This window comes from Giraffa tippelskirchi, chromosome 9 (assembly GCF_054371585.1).
Source record: "Giraffa tippelskirchi isolate mGirTip1 chromosome 9, T2T-mGirTip1v1.2.pri, whole genome shotgun sequence".
Lineage (NCBI taxonomy): Eukaryota > Metazoa > Chordata > Mammalia > Artiodactyla > Giraffidae > Giraffa > Giraffa tippelskirchi.
In genome coordinates this window covers 146,604,272-146,623,670 of record NC_137283.1, presented here as the reverse complement: position 1 = coordinate 146,623,670, position 19,399 = coordinate 146,604,272, and the positions used below count along the sequence as shown (strand labels likewise).

General features: G+C 36.8%; 1 protein-coding gene across 1 annotated transcript in view; it reads right to left on the bottom strand.

The window, feature by feature from the left end:
• GRM1 (glutamate metabotropic receptor 1) overlaps nt 1–19,399 on the bottom strand; it is a 447,850-nt gene that overhangs the window by 426,075 nt on the left and 2,376 nt on the right. Inside the window, exon 2 of the mRNA XM_081529880.1 lies at nt 17,973–18,143. The gene's annotated coding sequence lies outside the window, so the exon portion shown is untranslated. The remainder of the gene's footprint in view (nt 1–17,972; nt 18,144–19,399) is intronic.

Genomic DNA, 19,399 nt, shown 5'->3' with positions numbered 1-19,399 from the left:
TATATACACACACACAAAACACACAGTGGAATACTACTCAGTCATAAAAAAGAGGGAAATAATGCCATTTGCAACAAATATAGGTGGACCTAGAAACTATCATACTAAGCGAAGTTAAATCAGACAGCAAAAGACAAATATCATATGATATCACTTATATGTGGAATCTAAAATATGATACATACAAATGAACTTATTTGCAAAACAGAAGCAGACACATAGAGAATAAACTTATGGTTACCAAAGGGGAAAGGGATGGGGGGAGGATAAATTAGGAGTTTGTGATTAGAAAACACAAACTACTGCATAAAAATACATAAACAACAATGTCCTACTGTACAGCACACAGAGCTATAGTCAATATTCTCTAATAACCCATAATGGAAAAGATCATGAAAAATAATATATATATAAACTGAAACACTTTGTTGTACAACAGAAAGTAAAACAACATTATAAATCAAACATAATTCAATTTAAAAAAAATTATGTTTTCAAGTTTCCCACACAGTTATCTTCAAGGAACCTCTAAGAGCTCCCAGTATTGCTGGTCAGGATCCACAGCTCTAATAAACCCTAAGGAGCATACCTTGCAAAATCAAATCATTTTAGTGTTAACTGATAGAACAATTCTAAAAATCTAAGTATCATAAGTGATACATCACTTTAAAAAATTACTTTTGGTGTTTTCTATTCAAAAACAGGTAAAGAGTCCTAATTTTGGAATGTAAGAAATGTATAAGAACAATGTGATGTAACATCACCATGAATGACAATGTTTCATTAAACCCATAAGAGCCGAGATGACACCCAGCAGGGGATCATGGTCAAGAATCAGAGCCTACTCGATAGAGGCAGCAAATATTGACCTTGGTTTTAAAGGAAAAAAGGAATATGAATGACTGAGTAAAAAGAAACAAGGTATAAGGTATAAGTTAAAAGGTATAAGATCTGTTCTGTTTATTTGTTTATTCTGTTTTTTTAGGATTTCCAAATCAGAAATTTTACCAAGTCCTGGTAGCCTGTTCCAGGGTATGTAACAAAAAAGGGAGTGAAAGTCTCCAAGGTACAAAAGAGTTTCAGTTGGCTTACTATTTTCCCTGTGCCTGTAATTTTGTTCTGCTTTGTTTTTGACAATTACAGATTTCAACATAGAAACAGCCATCCAAAGAAAACAGCTTCTAGATGTATGTTGTTCTTAAAGACTGGTTACTAAGTATTTTCAGATCTTAATTTTGAGTCAGGTTCTTATTGTAATTATTGATTTCACTTTGAAGTTTAAAAATAAGAGTTACTGTGCACTCACATATCCATTCCCTTATTCAACTTATAAAAAATCCTGTCATTTTACAAGCCATGTTATAGAGCACTCTAATAATATTGCCCAGTGTCTTTATTTTAACAGAAAGTGCTCAAATTCTGTCTAAGACATAATAAACTATAATACCAGAAAGTTCAGGAGTCAGTCCATTGAATGACTAAAAGCAGTATATTCATCCATCCTCTCATTTACTCAACAAATATTTATTAACGATCAAAGCACACACGCACACACACAGACACACTCCAAACTCTTTTGCAGTGATAAATGACTATCAAAACACATATTTTCAGTTCTAATATGTTGAGCTTTAAAAACTAGAAATAACAAGTGAGTATTTAACTCAATAAAAGCAAGTTGAGCTTCATTTCTTCCCAATTTAGATTATACGTGATATAAACAGCACACATCGCTCCTCTTCAAGAAAGGAAACTACATGGAAATGTCAAATTTACTTGTGGTTTCATTAGTCTCAGATAACCCTACATTCAAACATAAAATTTAGAGCCACAGGAAAAATCCTTCTGAAAAATAGTATTTTTTTTTAGATGATACACTTATTTTTGTAATCAAAATGGTTATTGCTACTCTATCTCATCCATGTTTTCATTTTTTATAACACCTCAGGAAACTCATCATCGGCTCCTCAGTGAAGACTATATTGAGGATATTGTTTTTGTAGTACACAGTATTCTTTTGAGACATTCAGGTGACATCTCTTTCTGGTCTTAGTATAAGTGATGACCATATTTTAAGCAACTAATTAACTTCTACATTATGTTGCCTTGAATCACATATTAAAAATATGCTTCTGCTTTGCACTGACTTCTAGAAAACTCAAAGTAATATCTTTAATTGAATCCCAGCAAGTATTAATAAGGGCTTCTCAGGTGGTGATAGTAGTAAAGAGCCTACCTGCCAATGCAGGAGATGTAAGAGACCCAGGTTCGATCCTTGGGTCCGGAAGATCTCCTGAAGAAAAGCATGGCAACCCACTCCAATATTCTTGCCTGGAGAATCCCATGGACAGAGGAGCCTGGCAGGCTACAGTCCATGGGGTCACAAAGAGTCAGACACAACCGAAGTGACTTAGCACACACAAGTATTAAATATACAGAAGTTCCATAAGACTAATTCTTACTCCATGAGTAAAATTCCTGAAGTGTACTGGTGTAATACTGCTATCCTATTAACTGGTCTTCCCTGATAGGTCAGTTGGTAAAGAATCTGCTGCAATGCAGGAGACCCCGGTTGGATTCCTGGGTCAGGAAGATCTGCCAGAGAAGGGATAGGCTACCCACTCCAGTATTCTTGGGCTTCCCTTATGGTTCAGCTAGTAAAGAATCTGCTTGCAATGCAGGAGACCTGGGTTCGATCCCTGGATTAGGAAGATTTCTTGGAAAAGAGAAAATCTACCCACTTCAGTATTCTGACCTGGAGAGTTCCATGGACACAGTCCACGGGGTCACAAAGAGTCAGACATAATGGAGTGATTTTCACTTTCATTAACTGAACCAATTTTCCACAGAGTTATATTCCTTGATGCTGAGCTTTTAATACTGACCTTCACTTGTTTAAAATATCTTTTCTCCTTTAATATGCATTTTCTATTTTCTCTCTTGAGTTCATAGCTAATAATAATTTGTACATACCTCTTTACTTATATAAATACACACTACAGCACAGGTATGAACATAACCGTGTACTTGATATACAAACACAATAACATTTCCATGAGACTGGTTTATTGGAGAGTTCATTGGGTTATAAAGATGAAACAGTTGGTTTTGTTTTGCTTTCCAAAAAGCTATACAAAACCCCTACCCCCTTGTATTTTATTTTCCTCTTGAGGAACTATTCTGTCATCATGATATCTATATAATTTACTAACCATTTTAACTTTTAGAACTGTCTGATTCATTTTTTAAATTTAGTGTTATTCATTTTAAAGTTTAATTCCATATCTGATTCAAGACCTTTTTACACTCTCATTCTAACCTAAGCTACAGTTATCACCCTAGAGGCTGAGATCTGGGACCAGGCTATCTGCTTACTATACCTCTCCCATTTCTCTTGTCCTCTTCACTGTGCCTGATTGCTCCATCACTGAGAATACCTGAACCAGTTGAGAAGTGGGGCTGAATAAAATAGTCTTACAGCTTAGAACTTGAGTCTAAGATGCATTTCTCAGTTCTACTTTACCATGGGGTTATTGGAAGCTTGCATGATCATTAATGATGTGGTTCTTGGATGCCTATTCTATTTTTTCTTAGATGCGGACCTTGCACAGAAACCTAAGTAGAGAGGGGAGAAGAAATAATCTTGATGTTCTTGGGACCATAGCTGAACTAGCATCAAAGTAGTACCAAAATATGTCACCATTACCCTCTAAAAACTATGCCTCACAAAACTATTCAGAATCTTTGGGCATACAAGTCAACAAAATCATTTTACATGATAAGCATCTATGTGAAGAGAGAAAAGTAGCTAATGTGACAGGTAGTTTTACAAGTGTTCTTGGCTACTTGTGTCTATGAGACCAATAAATGATTTGAGAATTCACAGGCAGATGTGAGTGGATATTAGGAAACTAAATGCCAGCTCCCTTCTTGCAGTCATAAGAATCTTCTTGGGAGTTCAAGGGTAGCCCTGAGGAGAGAGACAGGAGAACAGCTTTTCTCTGTAAACAAAGTCCCCTTACAATGACTATAAGTGACGGGACAGATAGGTGGTGTCAGAGACTCTTCTTGGAACTGGCAAATCTCAGCAGGTTCTAAAGGATGATAGTCAGCTCCAACTGCTGGTAGGTATAGACTGCAACTGGAGAAGGAAATGGCAACCCACTTCAGTATTTTGCCTGGAAAATTCCATGAACAGAGGAGCCTGGTGGGCTATGGTCCACAGAGTTGCAAAAGAGTCAGACACAACTTAGCGACTAAACAGTAACACAGGCTGTAACAATTGTAATACTTTTTGCTTTTAATGCTAGCTTTGGGTGTTAGCCATAATTCCAGAACATCAGGAAAAATCCTATTTCAAATCATGTCAAGACTTCTCTAACAGAATCTTAGTTGTATTCAGCTAGCTGGCTAAGATTCCCTGATCTCACGGAAGGTAAGTCTTGCTAGTTCTATATACAAAGCTAGTGGAGGTGATGGAATTCCAGTTGAGCTATTTCAAATCCTAAAAGATGATGCTGAGAAAGTACTGCACTCAATATGCCAGCAAATTTGGAAAACTCGGCAGTGGCCACAGGACTGGAAAAGGTCAGTTTTCATTCCAATCCCAAAGAAAGGAAATGCCAAAGAATGCTCGAACTACTGCACAATTACACTCATCTCACACACTAGTAAAGTAATGCTCAAAATTCTCCAAGCCAGGCTTCAGCAATACGTGAACCATGAACTTCTAGATGTTCAAGCTGGTTTTAGAAAAGGCAGAAAACCTGAGATAAAATTGCCAACATCTGCTGGATCATCGAAAAAGCAAAAGAGTTCCAGAAAAACATCTATTTCTGCTTTATTGACTATGACAAAGCCTTTGACTGTGTGGATCACAATAAACTGTGGAAAATTCTGAAAGATATGGGAATACCAGACCACCTGACCTGCCTCTTGAGAAACCTGCATGCAGGTCAGGAAGCAACAGTTAGAACTGGACATGGAACAACAGACTGGTTCCAAGTAGGAAAAGGAGTACGTTAAGGCTGTATATTGTCACCCTGCTTATTTAACTTATATACAGAGTACATCATGAGAAACGCTGGGCTGGAAGAAGCACATGCTGGAATCAAGATTGCCTGGAGGAATATCAATAACCTCAGATATGCAGATGACACCACCCTTATGGCAGAAAGTGAAGAAGAACTAAAGAGCCTCTTGATGAAAGTGGAAGAAGAGAGTGAAAAAGTTGGCTTAAAGCTCAACATTCAGAAAACTAACATCATGGCATCTGGTCCCATCAATTCATGGCAAATAGATGGGGAAACAGTAGAAACAGTGAGAGACTTTATCTTTCTGGGCTCCAAAATCACTGCAGATGGGGATTGCAGCCATGAAATTAAAACATGCTTACTCCTTGGAAGGAAAGTTATGACCAACCTAGACAGCATATTAAAAAGCAGAGACATTAGCAGAAAGTGAAGAAGAACTAAAGAGCCTCTTGGTGAAAGTGGAAGAAGAGAGTGAAAAAGTTGGCTTAAAGCTCAGCATTCAGAAAACTAACATCATGGCATCTGGTCCCATCAATTCATGGCAAATAGATGGGGAAACAGTAGAAACAGTGAGAGACTTTATCTTTCTGGGCTCCAAAATCACTGCAGATGGGGATTGCAGCCATGAAATTAAAACATGCTTACTCCTTGGAAGGAAAGTTATGACCAACCTAGACAGCATATTAAAAAGCAGAGACATTACTTTGTCAACAAAGGTCCATCTAGTCAAGGCTAGGTTTTTCCAGTAGTCATGTATGGATGTAAGAGTTGGACTATAAAAAAAGCTGAGAGTCAAAGTATTGATGATTTTGAACTGTGGTGTTGGAGGAGACTCTTGAGAGTCCCTTGGACTGCAAGGAAATCCAACCAGTCCATCCTAAAGGAGATCAGTCCTGGGTGTTCATTGGAAGGACTGATGTTGAAGCTGAAACTCCAATACTTTGGCCACCTGATGCGAAGAGCTGACTCATTTGAAAAGACCCTGATGCTGGGAAAAATTGAGGGCAGGAGGAAAAGGGGACGACAGAGGATGAGATGGTTGGATGGCATCACCGACTCAATGGACATGAGTTTGGGTGGGCTCTGGGAGTTGGTGTTGGACAGGGAGGCCTGGTGTGCTGCAGTTCATGGGGTCACAGAGTTGGACACAACTGAGTGACTGAACTGAACTGACGTCTTTTGCTAGCCCTAGAAAATGACTCATGATTAATAAAAACTAGTCACAGAAATCCCACTATCCCACTTTCCTTCATTAAATATTTTCCCCAAATTTCTTGGAGATAGAGGTGCCCAGGTGACAAGTTATATTCAATGAGACATAAGAGAAAATCTGCTAGGAGGCTTTGGGGAAAATTGGTGTTCCTATATAAAAAGATAGACTTTGCAAGAAGAAACTTTTATGTCCCAGCCCTTTCTACTCAGTATACTGGTTGTGTGGTTTTGGTACCCGCAAATGCTGCAACTATCTTGAGACAATGTCTAGAGGGCCACTGAAAGCATGGAGATGCTAACAAAGTGAAATGTTATCCTTGAGCTGCTATACGCAACCTGCAATTGCCTTCTTTCAGATTTCTTGCCTTTGTTATATAAGGCAAAATCCATTAAGAATTCTTCTAACTGCATCTGGATTCCTTCTCAACCAATGATGTTTTAAAAATGCACAGTTAAATTATTAACGATCATGCATTTTTCATTAAAAAAAATATATTTACCTCCAGATAATTTCCTCCCAGATATCTGGACATGCAAGCACACTCTATCTTGATGACAATCTCTCTATCAGTATGAAAGGCTAAATATTGCTTTCAGGAACAATTACTCATTGGTCTCATTATCTTCAATAATTGTGATTTTGAGGGACTGGAAATGAAGAACAACTTTTCTTTAAAAATAATGAAATATTTCCTTGGACTTCCTTGGTAGTTCAGATGGTAAAGAATCTGCCTGCAATGCAAGAGACCCAGGTTCCATCCCTGGGTTGGGAAGATCCCCTGGAGAAGGGGATGGCAACTCACTCCAGTATTCTTGCCTGGAGAATCCCATGGACAGAGGAGCCTGGCGGGCTACAGTTCATGGGGTCACAAAGAGTTGTACACAACTGAGCGACTAATACTTTTTTTCAGTTTAAACTGTTCCTATCAAGTTAATCAGCCTCTAATTCCTGCAGTTGGAGCTAGAGAATCAGTAAATAATAAAATAGAGTTCTAAAGAGTGTCACAAATGGAAAAAATAGGGATATATTAACTTTTAAAGTAAATACATGACACAAAAAAATCCCTATAATTTAAACATTTGTCTTGGCAGACATATAGATGGTTAAACTTGGGAGAAAGCTCTATGTGACGTTAATTTCTATTACTATCTGCTGAACAGGTAATTTCAATAAAGTCTTTTGGAATAGCTTACAAGAACCATTTTATATCATACATTTTTGCAAGGAAAGCTTTTTAAAAATTAAATTTAGTCTATCATGTATATGATGAGAACAATAGAGTTGGTAATTCATTATATTAATATTTCAGCTTATTTAAATACATAATTAATATCTTTCTAGACAACTATACAACTTTTCATTCCAGATTTACTTTAGAAAGAGTTGCATACTCCTATATCTTGAAATCTATTTTTTATATATAAACTTCCTTTCACAACATATGTTCCAGTTACAAAATCACGCTTATTTAATTTTAATAACTGACTAAATGTGATAGATAAATGGAAGAAGATTTATAAACACAGGCCTCTCTCTCTTTCTGCCCAGGAGAGTGATACCATCGCTCTTTTAGTTGCTTTAGAGTCTAGTTATTGTAGCTAAAAGTAAATGGCTATCTTCTGGTTAGAGATTTGATATTTCAGGGAGAAACAAAATATTTGTGTGCTTACGCCAGTTAAAGCAGCTTTGTTTCCCACAAGTTATGTAAGACAGATTATTTTTCATGCTACTATTCTCAAGCTAAATTTGCTTATATTTCAACAACAAAACTCATTTGGAATTTTCTTGTGTTACCACTAAGGAATCATTAAGCTCTGTATCACAAGCTAAATGTGCACATTTCAAAAAAAAGGGCCCTAGTCTTCCAGTATATCTATTCTCATTGCTTGCATGGCATTTATCCCTATTGTGTTCTCAATGCATAAACCACATACACACAAATCTGGGCATAATTGGAAAAGTAAATAATTTTTTCTGTTTCTTAACTCGTGTGTTAACCAACCAAACACAATATTCTCTGATTACAGTATTCTAAAAGAGACAGATACAGATGGAATTGTGACTTAGACAGTGCTCATTTTTTAATGGCTTTTTAACCTCATCTCTGGAACAATTCTTCCTATTTTCTGTAGCCCCAACCAACATATCATTAATTCAGCTGGCCACTCTCACAAAAGCAGTTGAGCATGACAGACTCTGCTGGGTTACTACTTATCATATGTGTTGTATACAACTTCTTTCCCAGTCCCTGAAGGCTCTCCTTTTCCTAGGAAATCTAATACTAATCTAGCTGACTAGGTTTAATTAGGAGGGTCCCCATGCCATTTCCATATTTATTATAATCTCTGAAAATAAATATATTTTTAAAACTCTAACTTGCTATGTAAATATAAGTGGCCATTGTCTTAGTCTATTCAGGCTGCTATAATGAAACACAAAAGAAAGGGTGATTATATTATAAACAACAGGAATTTATTTCTCAAAGGTCTAGAGGCTGGAAGTCTGAAATCAGAGAATCAGCACTGACAGGTGAGGGCCCTCTCCTAGCTTAAAAGCTTGTTCTTGTATCCTCACATGCCATGAACAGCAAGAGATCTAAATGCAGTCTCTTTCACAAGAGAAATAATTCCATTCACGAAGCCTCTGCCTTTATGACTTAATCATGTCCCAAAGACCCCCATCTCCTAATACCATCACCTTGGGGGTTAGGTTTCAACATATAAATTTGCGGGGGACACATGAACATTCGGACTTCCCTGGTGGCTCAGTGGTAAAGAACCCACCTGCCAACGCAAGAGACGTGGATTTGATCCCTGGGTCAGGAAGATCTGCTGGCGAAGGAAACAGCAACCCACTCCAGTAGTTTTGCTTGGCAAATCACATGGACAGAGAAGCCTGGTGGGCTACAGTCCATGGGGTCGCAAACAGGTCGGACATGACTTTGCCACCAAAACAACAACATAAACATTTAGACCATAATAGTCACCTACATCCAACATCCTGCAATTTCTTCAAATAATTCAGTTCTGTTTTATACCTCTTGTCTTCCATATTCAAGAGGCTCTTTTTACTGAGGATACCTTATCTCTTTGTCTACTTGGCACATACCTATTAATCCTTCAACACTCAATTATCCTCAGAAAATTCAAACCATCCCAGTAGTTTATTTGCTCATTTATGCCCTCACAATAATCAGCACTCTACTATAGCACGTACAAAAGTTCATTATACTAATTTTAACACAGCTATCTTTTCTTAATAGATAGTGACGAGAATTGACAAGGATTCTATCTCATTCAACTTTATATTCCCACAACTTGTAAAGCATTTGGCATCTAATTCTGCAAAATACTTACTGAACAGAGTGTATCATATGTAAAGTAAAAAAAAAATTGCTGCATGTGATATCTTTATCCAAAGAAATAAATATCTGGTGGCTCAGAGGGTAAAGCATCTGCATGCAATGCGGGAGACCTAGGTTCGATCCCTGGGTCAAGAAGATCCCCTGGAGAAGGAAATGGCAATCCACTCTGGTACTCTTGCCTGGAAAATCCCATGGATGGAGAAGCCTGGTAGGCTATGGTCCATGGGGTCGCAAAGAGTCGGACACAGCTGAGTGACTTCACTTTCTTTCACTTGTATACCATCAAGTACCAAAGCAGCTGTGAGAGGGATATTTTACCAATAGAGGAGTGGGGAGTTGGTTTTTATATCCTTTAGCGTTAGTCACTCAGTCATGTCCGACTCTTTGCCCATCAGGCTCCTCTGTCCATGGGATTCTCCAGGCAAGAATACTGGAGTGGGTTGCCATTCCCTTCTCCAGGGGATCTTTCCAACCCAGGGATCAAACCCAGGTTCCACATTGCAGGCAGATTCATTACCGCCTGAGCCAGGAAAGCTCTCCTTTAACTTATATTCATATTACTAATGCTTCTATTATGTATGCCTAGGGTACATCTGCCTCATGGACTTCATAAATTTTCCTTCATATTATATAGTAATAACGTAGCAGAGAAGTCAGCTCTGTACAGAATTGAGCCTATGTTTTTACCTTGTCTGTGCACTACTTGAAACCTCATTCAAACTAGTAAAGCTTCCTATAATTTTCAGGCAGTTTCTCTACCAAGTCACAGCATTTTCCTTCAAAAGGTGGGTGATGATCATTTTCCTAAAATTTGGTCCTACAGTAGAAAAGCTCTCATGTTTCCCCAAGAAATGAAAAGATATTAAATTATAAAGAGAAACTCAGACTAAGTTAGGAAATCTGCCTAAACTGATATTTTGATGCTTTCCACAAATGAGTTTAACACACCAGGTTAAAAAAAAAAAAACTGTTCTGAAATAGCAAAGAGACCCATATGACATAACATTAATGAAACATTTTTTGTGACTTCCACATAATCATATTAATCTTTAATTAAAAAATAAAGCATATGATACAAGGAACCTAAATTTATTAACATCTACAAACACATTTTTCCATCATTCATTTCACTATTTTGAATTTTCTAATGACTATACAGCCAGGAGTCACTATAGAAAGAGTACACTTCTTTTAAGCTTGCACTGTAAAGTGGATGAGGATGATGGAAAACTTAACTAAAACTGCTTCTAATTTAGGGCAGAGGAACTTTAATAAATCTGAAGAGTTTTCCAAATACTTACCTGTATTGCAGATGACTGAAAATACACAATCATAAATGTTCTATTTTACATAAGAAGATGTTTTTTTTGTAATCAGGGTAATAATCATGGATAATTTGGACTTTTTTAATGTTTGATTAAATATTCCATTTCTGCCAGTATATCCACTATGAATTACCCTCCTTAATGACACAAATTTATGCATTTCAAATTGATTTTCATATACTATATTTAACTGGAAAAAAATTGAACAAATATTCTGCATGGGAGAAATAGTCATTAAGGCAACAGGACTCATTTATCGGTTTCTGGTCGAACAGGTGAAATTCCTCCCACCTCTTATCAAACAAAATATAGAAAACCCACATTTGTTAAAAATATTTGAATTAGCCCCCAACTAAAATAAATAAATTTATTAAAAAAAAAATATTTGGTACAGGCAAAGCATTCTAGCTATTGTAATATCGTTTGGCTAAGAATTTCTTCTACATGGATAATCACCTTTCAAAGGCTCAAAATACAATGAGTATATAATACCTATTTGATTACAAATGAATCATTTTATGATGAGGGCAGTTCAAACTCGTGAAATTTCTCAGTTACCATTTTTTCAGCTTCATTGAGGTATTGACAAATATAACTTGTATATATTTAAAGCATACAATTTGATGGTTGAATATATATGTACACTGTGACACGATTGCTACAATCAAGTTAATCAGCATATCCATAACCACACATTGCTATTACAATTTTTGTAGTGGGAACACTCAAGATCAACTCTTGTAGCAAATTGCAGGTGTAGCATACAATATTATTAACTATAGTCACAGAGAGCTGTCGTAGCTCAATCAGTAAAGAATCTGCCTGTGCTGTAGGAGACCTAGGTTCAATCCCTGGGTTGGGAAGATCCCCTGGAGAAGGAAACAGCAACCCACTCCAGTATTCTTGCCTGGAAAATCCCATGGACAGAGGCACCTGGTGGGCTACAGCCCACGGGGTCACAAGAGTCAGACATGACTTAGTGACTAAACCACCATAGTCACATGCTGTTCATTAGATATCCAGAAGTGATTCATCCTACATAACTGAATGTGTTTACTCTTTGAACAACATCTCGCTGTTTCTCCCATCCCTGAGTCCCTGGCAAACACCTTTCTATTTTCTGCTTTTACGAGTTCAAATGTTTCAGATTCCATATATAAATGACATCATGTAGTAATTTGTTTTTCTGTGTCTGGCTTATTTCACTTGTCCTCCAGGTTTGTCCATTGATGCTTTTGAATTGTGGTGCTGGCAAAGACTCTTGAGAGTCCCTTGGACAGCCAGGAGATCAAACCAGTCAATCCTAAACAAAGTCAAGTCTTAACATTCATTGGAAGTATTGATGCTGAAGTTGAAGCTCCAATATTTTGGCCACCTGGTGTGAAGAGCTGGCTCATTGGAAAAGATCTTAATGCTGGGAAAGATTGAAGGCAAAAGGAGAAGGGGAAAGCAGAGGATGGTTAGATAGCATCACCAATTCAATGGACATGAGTTTGAGCAAACTCCAGGAGATAGTGAAAGACAGGGAAGCCTGGCAGGCTTCAGTCCATGGAATAGCAAAGTGTCAAACATGACTTAGTGACTGGACAACAATAACATACATGTAGTCACATTATCTTTATCCATTAATCCATTGATGAACACTTCAGGTTGTCTCTATATATTGAATACTGTGCATAAAGCTTCAATGAACACAGGGGTGCAGATTTCTTCAAGATACTGATTTTATTTCCTTTGGTTACATACCCAGATATGAGATCGCTAAATCATATGGCAGCTGTATTTTTCACTTTTTGAGGAAAATCTATGCCGTTTTCTATAATGGTTGTACTAATTTACATTCCCATCAACAGTGTACCGGAGTTCATTTTTTCCTATATCCTTGTCAACATCTCTTCTGCCTTTTTGTAATAGCTGTTCTAACAAGTTTAAGGTAATAGCTCATTGTAGGCTTGATTTCCACTTCTCTGATGATTAGGGATGTTGAGCACCCTTACATTCACATACCTGTTGGCCATTCAAATGTGCTCTTTTGACAAGTATGCATTCAGGCCCTCAGTCCATTTTTTAATCAGGTTTGTTTTTGTTTTTATTGTTTGTTTTTGCTGTTTGACTGGCTGAATTATTTATATATTTCATATTAAACCACTTACCAATTATATGGTTTGCAAATATTTTACCCCATTCTGTAGGTTGCTTTTCCTTGAAATCTCATCGAAAAATAGACAAAATTCATTGCCTGTTTTTGCTTTTGCTCCTGTGATTTTGGCATCATATGCAACAAATTATTGCCCAGATTAATGTCAAGAAGGTTTTCCCCTATGTTTTAGTCTAGTAGTTTTACAGTTTCAGGAATTATGTTTTTTCCTTTAATCTGCTTTGAGCTGATTTTTGTAGATGATGGGAGAGAAGGGTCAAATTTTATTCTTCTCCATGGGGATATCCAGTTTTTCCAATATTGGGAATAGATTAACTTTTCCTTATTATGGGTAATTAGCATTCTTGTCAAAGATCAGTTGACTGCAGTTGTGTGGATTTATTTCTGGGCTCTCTACTCTGTTACACTGGCCTATATGTCTTTTTTTGCAAGTATACTGTTTTGGTATAGCTTTGTAATATAATTTGAATTCAGGAAGTATGATACCTCCAACTTTGTTTTCCTTTCTCAAGATTCTTTTGGGGTTCCATATGAATACTAGAATTGTTATACTACTTCTGTAAAGAATGTCATTGGGACTTTGATAGGGCTTACATTGAACCTATGCACTGAATCTATGCACTCTCCCATTGAATCTTTGGGTAATATGGATATTTTATGAATTCTTCCAATCCATAAACAAAAGATGTCTTTCCACTCCTCTGTGTCTCTTGATTTCTTTTACCAATGTTTTATAATTTTCAGTGTATAAGTCTTTTGTGTATTATGTCAATATTACATCTAATATTTTATTCTTTTTGTTGCTACTGTGAATTAAATTGTTTCCTTAAATTCCTTTTCAGCCAGTTTGTGTATTTTGTATTGTTTGTGTATAGAAATATGACTGATTTTTGTATGTTGATTTTGTACCCTTCAACTTTACTGAATTCATTTATTAATTTTAACAGGTTTTGTTACTTGAATCTTTAGAGTTTTCTACATATATAATTATGTCATCTGCAAATAGAGAAAAATTTACTTCTCCCTTTCCAATTTGGATGCTTTTTATTTCTCTTTTCTTAACTCATTGCCTTGGCTAGGACTTCCAGTACTACATTGAATAGAAGTGGTAAGAGTGAGCATTATTGCCTTGCACCAGATATTGAAAGGAAAGTTTTCATTTTTTCCTCACTGAATATGATGTTAGCTGTGAGCTTTTCATAAATGGCCTTTGTTGTGAACTTTGGAAGAATGTATTCTGTTGCTTTTGGATAGAATGCTCTGTGTATATTTGTTAAGTTCATATGATCTGATGTTTCCTTAATGATATTCTGTCTAGATGATCTATCCATTGATATAAATTATTACATTTCTATTTCTCACTTTAGTCTGTTAATACATGCTTTATATATTTAGGTGCCTCTATGTTAGATGTACAAATATTAGATCCCTGATGTTGGGTTGACCCCTTTATGATTATAGAATGCCTGTTTTTGTCTCTTATTATAGTTTTTGTTTTAAAGTCTATTTTGTCTGATATAAGTATAGCTACCCCATCTTTCTTTTAGTTTCCATTTGCACAGAACAGCTTTTTCCATTCTTTGATTTTCAGTCTGTGCATTTCTGAAGTGAGTCTCTGGTAGAAGCGTAAAGATGAGTCTTATTTTTTACCCATTAAGCTACTCTATGTCTTTCAATTGAGGAATTTAGTATATTTGCATTTGAAGCAATTATTGATATGTGTTTATTTACAGCTATGTTGTTAATTATTTTCTAGTTGTTTCATAGTTCCTCTCTGTTTCTTTCTTCTCTTTCTCTCCTCCTTTGTAATTTGCTAACTTGGCTTATTGGTAACTTTTAATTCCTTTCTCTTTAACTTTTGTACATCTGCTTTTTGCTTTGTGGCTACCATTAGGCTTACATATAACAACTTATAAGAACTTAAGTTTGATAACATTCTAAGGCTCTATATTTCTGCTCTCTACCTCCACCAGGTTTTATATTTTAGAAGTCACATCTTATATCTTTTTATCTTGTATGAAAGTATTAGTCTTTCAGTCGTGTCCAACTCTCTGTGATCTCATGGACCTCTGTCCATGGAATTCTCCAGGCAAGAATACTGGAGTGGGTAGCCATTCTGTTATTCACGGGATCTTCCCAGCCCAGTGATTGAATATGGGTCTCCCACGTTGCAGGCAGATTCTTTACCATCTGAGCCACCAGGGAAGCCTTGTGTATCCCTTAACTAATGATTGCAGTTACAGTCCTTTATCATATGATTCTTTTGCAATTATTCTATCCTACTCTGTATCTCATCTTCTAATTCTCATGAGATTGTCTGCTGTAGAGCAGATTATTTCAATTTTAATGAAATTAAATCTAATAAATGTAACAAAATAATTTATTGTTTTATTGAAATTTAATAAAATAATAACTGTCCAGCTTATCAGTTATTTTTTCACACATTATGCTTTTGGTATACTATCTAAAAGTACCCCCATCATCACCATACCCAAAGTCTTCTAGGTTTTCCTCTATGCTATCTTTTAAGTTTTATACTTTTACATTTTACATTTATAGAGTTGAACAAAAAGTTTGTTCTGGTTTTTCCATAAGATGTTATGGAAATACCCAAACAAACTTTTTGGCTAACCCAACAGATCTGTGATCTATTTTTAGTTAATTCTTATGAAGGTAATTTTGGCATTTTTAAAGTATGAAATGATTTCCAGGATTTGTACCCCAGTTTATAACATTATAGCTATGGAAAATAAGGATTTGGTTTACACAAGCTTGTTTTTTAACCATCGAAGACTCAATTAGTTCTTAAGTTGAAAGTCATTCGCGCAAGTGGTTTCTAAATATCTGTCTTTACATTGGTTTCACTAGAGTTACCTGGATGGTTGGACGGATTTTTGGTTTATTTTTCAAAAGTTAATTCTTAGGATCTAATAATCAAAAAGAGACTTTATGGCACATGAACATAATTGACGATTATACACTACTACTGTGCAGTAAGTAAGGTATTTAAGTTTATTTAAGGGGGATAGCTCAGCTGGTAAAGAATCCACCTGCAATGTGGGAGATCTGGGTTCGACCCCTGGGTTGAGAAGATCCCCTGGAGAAGGAAATGGCTACCCATTTCAGTATTCTGGCCTGGAGAATTCCACAGGGTCACAAAGAGTCGGACATGACTGACTGACTTTCACTTCACAAAGGCCCGAAGGGCCAAAGAATGTTCAAACTACTGTACAAGTGCACTCATTTCACATGCTAGCAAAGTAATGCTCAAAATCCTTCAAGCTAGGCTTCAGCAGTACCTGAACTGAGAACCTTTGGATGTACAAGCTAGGTTTAGAAAAGGCAGAGGTCCCAGAGTACATTGTCACCCTGCTTATCTAATTTATATGCAGAATACCTCATGCAAAATATTGGGCTGGATGGATCACAACCTAGAATCAGGATTGCTGGGAGAAATATCAACAACCTCAGATATGCAGATGATACCACCCTAATGGCAGAAAGTGAAGAGGAACTAAAGAGACTCTTGATGAACATGAAAGAGGAAAGTGAAAAAGCTGGCTTAAAACTCAATATTCAAAAAACTAAGGTCATGGCATCTGGTCCCACCATTTCATGGAAAATAGAAGGGGGGAAAAGTGGAGACAATGAAAGATTTTATTTTCTTGGGCTCCAAAATCACTGCAGATGGTGACTACAGCCATGAAATTAAAAGATACTTGCTCCTTGGAAAAGCTATGACAAACCTAGACAGCATATTAAAAGGCAGAAACTTTGCCAACAAAGGTTCATATATTCAAAGCTATGGTTTTTCCAGTAGCCTTATACAGATGTGAGAGTTGGACCATAAAGAAGGCTGAGTGCCAAAGAATTGATGGTTTTGAATTACAGTGCTGAAGAAGACTCTTGAGAGTTCCTTGGACTGCAAGAAAATCAAAACCAGTCAATCCTAAAGGAAATCAACCCTGAATATTCATTGGAAGGACTGATGCTGAAGCTCCAATCCTTTGGCCACCTGATGAGAAGAGCTGACCCATTGGAGAAGACCCTGAAGCTTGGAAAGATTGAGGGCAGGAGGAGAAGAGGACAATCGAGGATGAGATGGTTGGATGGCATCACTGACTCAAAGGAGATGAGTCTGAGGAAATTCCAGGTGATAGTGAAGTACAAAGAAGCCTGGCATGCTAGAAAAGAAGCCATAGCAGTCCATGGAGTCACAAAGGGTCAGACATGACTTAGTGACTAAACAACAACAAAAGCAAAAGGCGGATTTAATATGATTTAAAGAAAGTGGAAACTCATACCTAATTTTACCACTGTCACCAAGATTCACCTAAACAATACACCAGTGATCAAATCTGAGCATAGTGCTGACCTTCCAGTGGATGGAAGCTTTAGAAAGGTGCTTTATCCTCTGACAAGCATCATTTTATGCTAACACTACTGTGACTAAGTTTCTGTGAGACTATAGACTCTGAAAGTGCTACATCATATGTATATTTTAAAATGACACATGATAGCGGCCCTTGAAATATTCAAAAATATTCCAGTTCTATATTCTTAAAATTGCATAATAAATATTACTTAAGTCTAAGCATCAAGAGATTTATCTACAATGTCCCTATTCCTTAATGTTTAGAGACCATATTGACAGAACCAGTTGGGGAAAAAAATATGCCAGTGGAAAAAGTAACAACAGGGAATGGAGGTGAGGAGTGACTGAGAAGGGTATCAAGGATACAGGTTATGTTATCTTCATTGATAAAAACTGTATATAATCTCACATCTTTCCTTACCCATCAGACCCAACTTCAGCTGTCTCCTTGAGTTTACCTAATTTACAAGCATTGCTTTATTAACATCCAAAATAAGTACTTACAAAATGGTGAATTCTGTTCTCCTTATGTCATAAATTCATGTCCTGTGCAGCATTTTGGGTATAGATTACACATTTTGCTTTATAAATCATGAGAGGCAGAGTTTTCGGATTACAGGTTAAGCTTGCAGCAGTGGAGACAGAACAAACCTTGGACTTTGAAATAAATTTGACCTGCAAATTATCAAGGAAAAGTTAAATTGAAAGTTAACAGTTAAACCTATCCATGGTTAGCCAAACAAAATCTTTGAAGTTCTAAACAGGAAGACTTGTGTTCAAGCCACATAACTCCTGTCTCCTAATGTATCAGTCATGCTACAGTCAAGCATGCCCAGTCTGATATTATTTCTTATTTGTTTGACCTGGCACACACTCACTTCAACACAGCTGATCACCTCTGTCAGCACCAGTTTCCCAAAACAATGTTTCTTCCTTCCACTGTCTGTTAATACTAGACACATTTTAACAACGGTTTTGGACATTGTAATTCATTCTGAAATAGTGATTTTGACACAGATATTTTCACTTTGTCAGAAAGAGGAAAAACAGTCCTAAGGCAGATAGGTAGCCAAGAAAATGGAAACAAAGAGTCCTCTTTGCCTAGCCTCAGTAACACTGAGTAGCCATTGGCTTCACTTTCACAGAGTAGCCAAATCTAAGTAGAATATGGAATAAATTTCTCAAGGAATTTTATTAATGATCTTTCTATAAAAGAGTGTCCCTGATCGGCTGATGTCCAATCAATTATTTCTACTTGAGAATGTTACTACATCTTTAGCATCTAAATGGGTGGATGAATTGAATTCTGCCAGGAGTGAACAGCACAACTGTACTCATCTCACATGCTAGCAAAGTAATGCTCAAAATTCTCCAAGCCAGGCTTCAACAGTACGTGAACCATGAATTTCCAGATGTTCAAGCTGGATTTAGAAAAGGCAGAGGAACCAGAGATCGAAATGTCAACATCCACTGGATCATTGTAAAAGCAAGAGAGTTCCAGAATATCAACTACTTCTGCTTTATTGACTATGCCAAAGCCTTTGATTGTTTGGATCACAATAAACTGTGGAAAATTCTGAAAGAGATGGGAATACCAGACCACCTGACCTGTCTCTTGAGAAACCTGTATGCAGGTCAAGAAGCAACAGTTAGAACTGGACATGGAACAACAGACTAGTTCCAAATTAGGAAAGGAGTACGTCAAGGCTGTATATTGTCACCCTGCTTGTTTAACTTATATGCAGAGTACATCATGCAAAATGCTGGGCTGGATGAAGCACAAGCTGGAATCAAGACTGCAGGGAGAAATATCAATAACCTCAGATATGCAGATAACACCATCCTTATGGCAGAAAGTGAAGAACTAAGCAGTCTCTTGATGAAAGTGAAAGAGGAGAGTGAAAAAGTTGGCTTAAAGCTCAACATTCAGA